At 35.6% G+C, this 7,980-nt stretch overlaps 1 pseudogene; it reads right to left on the reverse strand.

Moving 5' to 3' along the window:
* Window positions 1–4,341: 4,341 nt before the first annotated feature.
* Window positions 4,342–5,158, reverse strand: LOC149845790 (uncharacterized; annotated as a pseudogene).
* Between the last annotated feature and the right edge of the window lie 2,822 nt (window positions 5,159–7,980).

Consider the following 7,980-nt stretch of genomic DNA (forward strand, 5'->3'; position numbering starts at 1 on the left):
TTACAAAATCAAACTACATGATATGCATCCTAATCTAAGCAGTAAAAGTAAGTATTATTCCAAATTGAATTGTTACATTTCTGACATAAAGCAACATAAATGAAATAGACAAAATATATAATGTAAAGAATCAGCATCCTCCAGATTTTCCTGCAAATGAGTTAATACCAAAAATAGCAATACAAAGTAGGCAAAGAAATTGGAGGCCTTACATTTGTGCTAAACCGAGTATGATTGCACCTATGCTAATGAAATGTATATATGATGACCCAAGCTTGTGCCTATGCTAAATAAGAGATTTTCAGGGCCATGCTTGAGAATATCATTTATGCAAAAGGAGAAATGTGTAGGTCATGATGGCATTAAATGAATGGGGGACAATGATTTGACAAAAGAGAAGTAAGGATACGCTAAAATATGCAACATACAGACACTATGTTCCATATGAGAGTTGCTTAAAATCAAAGAAAAAAATGGTATATACACACCCTAATCGGATAACTTTGAAGGATTGATGTCATAGAGGCGGGTATCTCTCTTAAATGTTTATACAATATAGGTGTGGGTCTTATATCCTAACCATGGGTTTTTCATGCTAAGCGAGCATAACGGTTGTTTTGCCCCAATAATCAGATTCGATGAACTGAATTTTTAAATACAGGATCCGTGGTACAGATTTCCTGCATTGATGGAAAATCGATGCCCATCAATCACACTATAAGCAACACAAGCTTCCAATAACTCTTGCTATTGCCAACAAACAGGTATATCATCAATCTATGTAGAATGAGGCTTAACATTTTATTTTTATAATATGCAAAAAGAAACCAATGAGCACATGAAATAAAGCATCTATGCAGACAACATGAACTTGTTAAAACCTCATAGATCCAACATCTATGGCTGTGACAATAAGACCTATACACAGCACACAAAAAAAACATGCCATTAAACCTTATGTATTTACTATCTGATACAACAATGGAAGTGATAAAACAGTATGTCTTTTTACAGCAAGTAAAGCAAATGATTTTATAAATGAAATAAAATCAGTGAATGTCATTGGTACGAAAGGATTACGTAATCTGAGGAATGCTGATCTGTGATCATCGCAAAATTTTTCTTCTCTCTTGTGGTTTCTCTCTCTTCCTTCTCTTTCCCTTTTCTAACCTCTATTTTCCTCCTTTTTGAAGGGAAGAAAATAAAAGAAAGAAAAGAAAGAGAGAAGAGAAAAGAAAGAAAGAGAGAGAAGAGGAATTCTTTTGCGCGGTCTCACTTGACCTTTATTTGAAAATATTTAGAAATTTAACTCGCCTCCGTTTTTTTGAAAATATTACGGGAAAATGGAGAGACGGGATTCGCTCGTCGGTACGAGGTTCGACCGTTCCTGGCGCCTTTACCACGGGTAATCGAACCAAGGATCGAATCTATACCTTTTGCTTTGCCTAAATATAATCTAAGAATTTATTCTAACTCTAAATGCACAAAGAATCATGCTTGTGCAATGCGAGGATGTATGCTCTTTTCAAAGATGTCTTAGAAATTTCCAAGTATTCTGAGATGAACTTGGTAAGAGAATGAAGAAATGTTTGAATTTAACTTAGAACTTGAGATAGATCAGAGAAGTTCTAAGTCTTTGAAGTAAATCAGAGTTGGGAAAATAAATGAGAAAGAATGACTTGAAGCTTTAAAGTGAAAGGAAATGAAGTTTCAAAGTTAAAAATGGGCTTTGAATTTGAATTTGAATTTAGGAAAGGAAATGAATACTTGAGATGGAATTGAATTTGGATTTTTAAGTTTGGAATGGATCTGAGATGATCAAATGGTATTTAAGAATAGAAATGGATTTAGGGAGTTTAGATGAGATCTGAAAATGAACTTGGATTTAAAATTTAGAATTGGGAACGGAATTGGATCTAAAGATGGATTTAAAATCTGAGATCTAAGATCCAATGTAGAATTGGGTTCTGGATCCTAAAATGGATTTTGGATCTGAAGACTGAGATCCAGAGTGGAATTGGATTCTGGACCCTAAAATGGATTTGGATCTGAAGTTTGAGATCCAAGATGGAAGTTGAGTTCTGGATCCTAAAATGGAATTGGATCTGAAGTCTGAGATCCAAAAATAGAATTGGATTCTGGATCTGAAGTCTGAGATCCAATGTGAGTGTTGAATCATGGATCCTAAAAGTGGATTTGGAGTTAAATGCAGAAGGTGAATGAATTTCCAAGTCGAATTGGACTTTGAATTTGGGACTTGAATTCAATTTTTAGAAGGTGAATCAAGGACCTCAAAGCTAAATTGAACTTTGAGTTGGATTGGAATTGGAGTTTCAAAGTCAAATTGAACCTTGAAATCTGATTTTGAATATAAAATGAATTTTGAAATCTCAAAGTTTAAATTGAACTTTGAGATTTGAAAATGAAATAGAATTTGAAAAATCGAAAGGATGAATTGGATTTACAGAGATTGAAGATTGATTGAAGAAGATATTAATCACTTGGAGTTTTTGAAAAGGAATTTTGAAAATATGATGCAATTCTATCCTATATGCTGGATGAATTTAAATTTTTGAAATTGGATTTTGAAAAACTATCTTATTCTTTGAAATGAATTAAAATAAGATTGAAGATATAATACATCCCTGACTATGGTCATTGAATGTATTATATAATAATCTATATTTAAATTCAGGTGAAGAATAAAATACATTTGGTGCTTTTATAGAATTTAAAATGAAATTAACTCTCAATATACCCTGATTATGGCCATTGGTATATATTTTGAATTAATTTTAAGTTAAATTCTAATAAAAGAAGAAGATATTTAAGGAAAATATGATGAATTTTGAAAATGGATCCAGTGTGGATCCGGTGTTATTTCGTAAAAGATAAAAATCCTAAGTTTTGTCCACACCCTGACTATGGCCATTGATGTAAATCATCAACTTAGGATTAATTTACCTCTTACAAAATGGTGCACGTGTCATTTGTGATCCCATTTATGAGATTTTTGAGAAATACAGGCAAAAAGCATGGAAATAAGCAATTTATGATATCTACAATGCTCATTCTATCTAAAGCTTTGAAATATGAATTCCTCATTTCTACCTAATTTATTATAACTTTGAATTGCAAATATCAGAAATTTCTAGTCCAAGAGAGAAATTCAAACTTTTTATATCCTCCTAAAAAAAAAAGAGAGTTAGCACAGGATATTGAATTTTTAACACACAGATGTTATGTTTAAGAATTTGACACATTTCTATGTAGGCAATGCACATATGTGAAAGAAATACATATATATATATATATATATATATATATATATATATATAGAGAGAGAGAGAGAGAGAGAGAGATACGTACATATATATATCAAAGCATGATATTTATATATATATATATATATATGCTCACATCCAATATGTGTGACATAAATGAATGATACCCACTATGCTGAATGTGAAGGGACTGTGTGTAAAATACAATGTAAGCCATACACAGGGATTTTGAAAATACATCAATGCAACATTAGTTAATGTAAAAGACAACTAACCATCATGGATCAAAGCAACATCAATGTAGGGAATTGAAATTACAGTGGGTGCTATGTGTAATGCTATGTGCAAGCAGTGGTGACAGTAGGGAATGAAGGATGTTAATAGGTTATACAACCAATATTAACAATAAGGTGGAGGTAGCTGCAGTAGCTGATGTGGTTACACAGCAAATGGCTGAAACATTGCTGCAAGGATGATGACAGAGGTTGTGTACAAGTGACAATGTGTAATGAAGCAATATTGTGCTGTAATGATGATGGTAAAAAAAATTATCAATATATAACATACAAGTGAAATAAAAATGCACAGATGCAGTATTTATGCACATTACAACAGATCTGCAGTGTTGTGGCAGTGTAGATGATGTGGAAATGTTGGAAACTAAACATGACAATTTACAGTGATTGGATGACTTATAGTAATTGGATGACTTACATTGATTTCTAATCAGGCTTTACTTCTGATTTCATGGTAAACTTGTTTCAATAACTTGAAGATATCTTCACAAAATATCAACCGATCAATCTCAACAACAATATAGCTGATAAAAATCCAACACATTGAATGATAGGTGACTGTATTGTGTTGTATATGGCCACAAAAATATTTTCAACAACAAAACACAGACAGAACTAGAAAATCAAACAAAGCATGCATGCAACTAACTAGACAGGAATGACATTGCCTACACAAAATCAAACGATTTCAATGTCGAAGACTAGAAAGATTCTTATCTGGAGTCCAGAAATTTCCATTATGAGGTAGGAGAATCAGTTGGTTAACCAGATTTAGGGGACGGCACCTTTTTCTCCTTTTCGACAAATTCAAGAAATTCAGCAACTTGGCGAGCATATCTTTGCTTCAATATCTTTGCTGAAATCAACATTGGGTTCATAATCTAGAACCAAAGTTGGCACCTTTTGAATGCTAGCAGGCATATGGCTTCCTTCCAAATAAGATACATGATCTCTCATATCAGGATGCAGGGAGTTATCCATATGGAGTGGCAATTAACTAATTGATAACACCCCATGATTCCCACTCTGAAAAGGGAACAAACAGCTCTCATGCTTTTCATGCAAGTCATGCAGATAGTCCAGTGATACGCCACCTTCTTCTGTTCTTTTCTTCAGCATCATTCGCTTATGGCAAGTGGCAGGACTAGCTCTCAGATATATAAAACCATCAGGGGTAAGTCCAGGAAGACAAGAAACAACAGGATCAAACCATGAATCATAGATGCTGATCTCCATCTCATTCATCCAATTTGCTTTAGGCACAGCACAAACGAAAACCATTTGATTACTCTGGGGTTCTGCATAGAAGGCATCCAGAATATTAAAGTGATCGGGTCCAGCATCCTGCCACTTTGAAATAGGCTCTGGAACTACTTCCACAAGATCAAGCAATTCAAGTGTTTCATTGGCTATTCTTTGAAGGAATGTAGTCTTCCCAACACTTATGTTTCCCTTAACACAGAATGTTAACCTCTTATTCCGTGCAGACTTTTCATTGGGGTTTGAATTTGTCTCTTTTCACTCCTCATCAACACTCCCTTTTATAAAGGAAGTTATGCTTTCAGCGTGGTTTCTGTGAATGCAGAGTCATTGCTGACCCTCTCAAACACGGGAAGCCTCCCAGCAGGGCTCAAAAAAATGGTAGCGTGCCAATTGGGCATGACTTCCATGACTGGGCCACAGTCCATATTGCCTCTTCTTTGTTGGCAATTTTACTTTTGCTCTTTTGTCGATGCCTTTTCAGTAGTTTCAGCTTCTTCACTGCTTCATTGAGAGATGCCTTTTATTCAGAGTATGACTTCTTACCAACAGTGTCAATTTCATAAGTTTGCTTTGTTGTCTCAGTTCAAAGTAGACATGTAACAAGTTTTTCAATCTGTCTCGCAAAACAGCAACATACACGCCATTGCAATCTTATGATTTAAAACACATTTGAAAGTCATTTGCAGAATTCTGAGCCGCGAAAAGCATCAATTTTATCTAGAGTTGTCTCGAACATTACCAATAGTAAATCATTCCTTCTACGAGATAACCTTTTAATGACATGTTTCCAGCCACCTCAGTCAACTAAATCCAATATGTCTATTTGCTGGTAGTCACCACAAAATTTCTGATAACATCACTGCACTGCTGCAACTGCTGCAGATAGACTGAGAGCGATGCATGAATGGCCTTCAAATAATCCACCACCAATCAGAAGTAATGCTGGCTTTATGGAGAGGCTGTGCCATAAGCCTCTATATCCTCAATTCTAACCCCTCCACTGTTTCGAGCTTACTCCAACACGATTTGCACCGAATTCCAGCTTCAGTCAGGGAGGAATAACCTCGTCCAACGATCCACCTGCAGAACGACATAGGAAGCAACAAAGAAAAGAAAAGGCCAGGTGCCAAGTTTGAATGTTAACGAATTGGTTCATTCCTGGGCCATTTTCAAAGCAATTGCTCATGCCTTCACATTCCTCATTATAATAAAACCCTGGTGGAGCTAATTCCATTGTGCATGAACCTGTATGAATGTCCATATTTAGACATTGATTTTAAGACAAATATTACATCTGACTTATAACCATGAGGGTGTGAGTGTTGAGAGTGATTGCAGGAAACCACAACCGCTATGAGCCAATTATTGAGTGGGTCCTCTTTCCCTGCAGAATTTTTCACGATCACCACAACGCCCGACCAATGAAAGTTTATCTCCAGTATGATGATTTACTTAGTTTATAGGTAACATTTCCAGAATCATCACTCATGTTTGACAAGAGTCTTCTCAGCAATGTCTTTTAAGTCATCTAACATCACCTGTTTGGAAATCATTATGAACAATAAAACCCCTCACAACATTCAATCATAGGATAATATTATGGACTCAAAATAGAACCTAGAGTACAAAACCAACAGGGAAATCTACTGGAAATGACTATAACATCACAGGAAGACAATTAAATCACGCTGTATGCGAAGAGCAGATTCCATCAATTTGAGGCACCACCTGATTCTTCTTTGTTGAAAGACAACCATGTATCTGCCTTGCATCAATTCACCCATGCTTGAAGTCTTGTCTTCCGGAAAACTTCCGGAACAGGAGTAGTAATATTACTACCAATGTCATAAGATGCAGGAACAGGGGCCCTATCATTACAAGAAAGGTCGCAAGGCAACTAGGAAATTGAAACTTAGAAGCAATATTTAAGATATAGATAGTAACTCGAAAATCAATGAAAGAATCAAACACAACCTATGATCCAAAGGAAACCAAATGCAACCTATATTATAATACTCAAAATGATCTGATCACGAACCTGTATGATCCTACGAAAGGAAATCATGAAGGAGATATCACAATGATATTTACTGAAGTGAAATAAAAGAACAGGTGGGGATGAGGCGTGAATGATAATGCTGGGAGTGAATCACAACATCAATGCTGCTATATAAAATGAAAACAAATAATTGGAGCTGGAGACATCAACCGATAATCCCAACCAGAATGGAACATAACAGGCAATCGACCTTCATAAGATGCATAATAATAGTAAAAAAAAAAAATGCAAACAAGAAATTAGAAAATGGAAGGGAAGTCAATACGTATACAACGGATCCTAATAAACCAGAAATGATAAGCTGAATTGAACAGGCCAGAGAAAAAGAAAATGCGATTAAAATTTATTTAGCAGAGCGAGTGATCAAATGCTATTTAAAATCGAAGGCCAAATATAAGACAAACCACCCGATGTAAACATCTACAGTAAAGGGGAAATGAAAGAGCACAAGAAGAACAAAAGTATACATAAAAAAAAAAAGAAGAAACAGGATGTAGAAAACAATCTAAATAAAGGCCGAATGCTGAAGATTGAGGAGAATAAATTTTGTTATAAAATAAAAGGAATATCGAAACCTGAAGGTTCCTGTTGATTTTGCGTAGGGTGGGTCGATCCTGCTATGGGCAGGTCGAGCCCACCATTTTGCTTTACGAAGAAAAGAAGAAAGTCGAACAAAAATCAAAAGAAGAGGAGAAAAAAAAAAACAGACGATGTTATGAAAGGGAAAGGGTATTTCTAAAAAAAAAGCAAGATTAAAAGAGTAAGGAGTTACTTACCTGCAACTGTAGGTGCTTCGTAGTCGACTCCTTTTGGTTAGATGAAAGAAGAACTCAAGAAATAAGAAGAAAGAGAAGAAGAGGGAGAAGAAGAGGAAGCGTGAAAGAGGGGTGCTGGGGTGAAGAAGCGGTCCGGAGGAAGAGAGTCTTTGTCCCTTTTTAAAGATGGAAAGGAGGATGCGGTTGAAGATGGGGGGCTTACGAGGGAGGAGATAGAGGATCTTGTTAGAGATGGACGAAGGCGGGAGAGGGTAGGCAGAAAGAAGGGCGATGGCGGTCCTGCGAAAGGGGTTTGTTAGGGA

The sequence above is a fragment of the Nuphar pumila genome, chromosome 2, assembly GCF_984573655.1.
Source record: "Nuphar pumila chromosome 2, dmNupPumi1.hap1.1, whole genome shotgun sequence".
Lineage (NCBI taxonomy): Eukaryota > Viridiplantae > Streptophyta > Magnoliopsida > Nymphaeales > Nymphaeaceae > Nuphar > Nuphar pumila.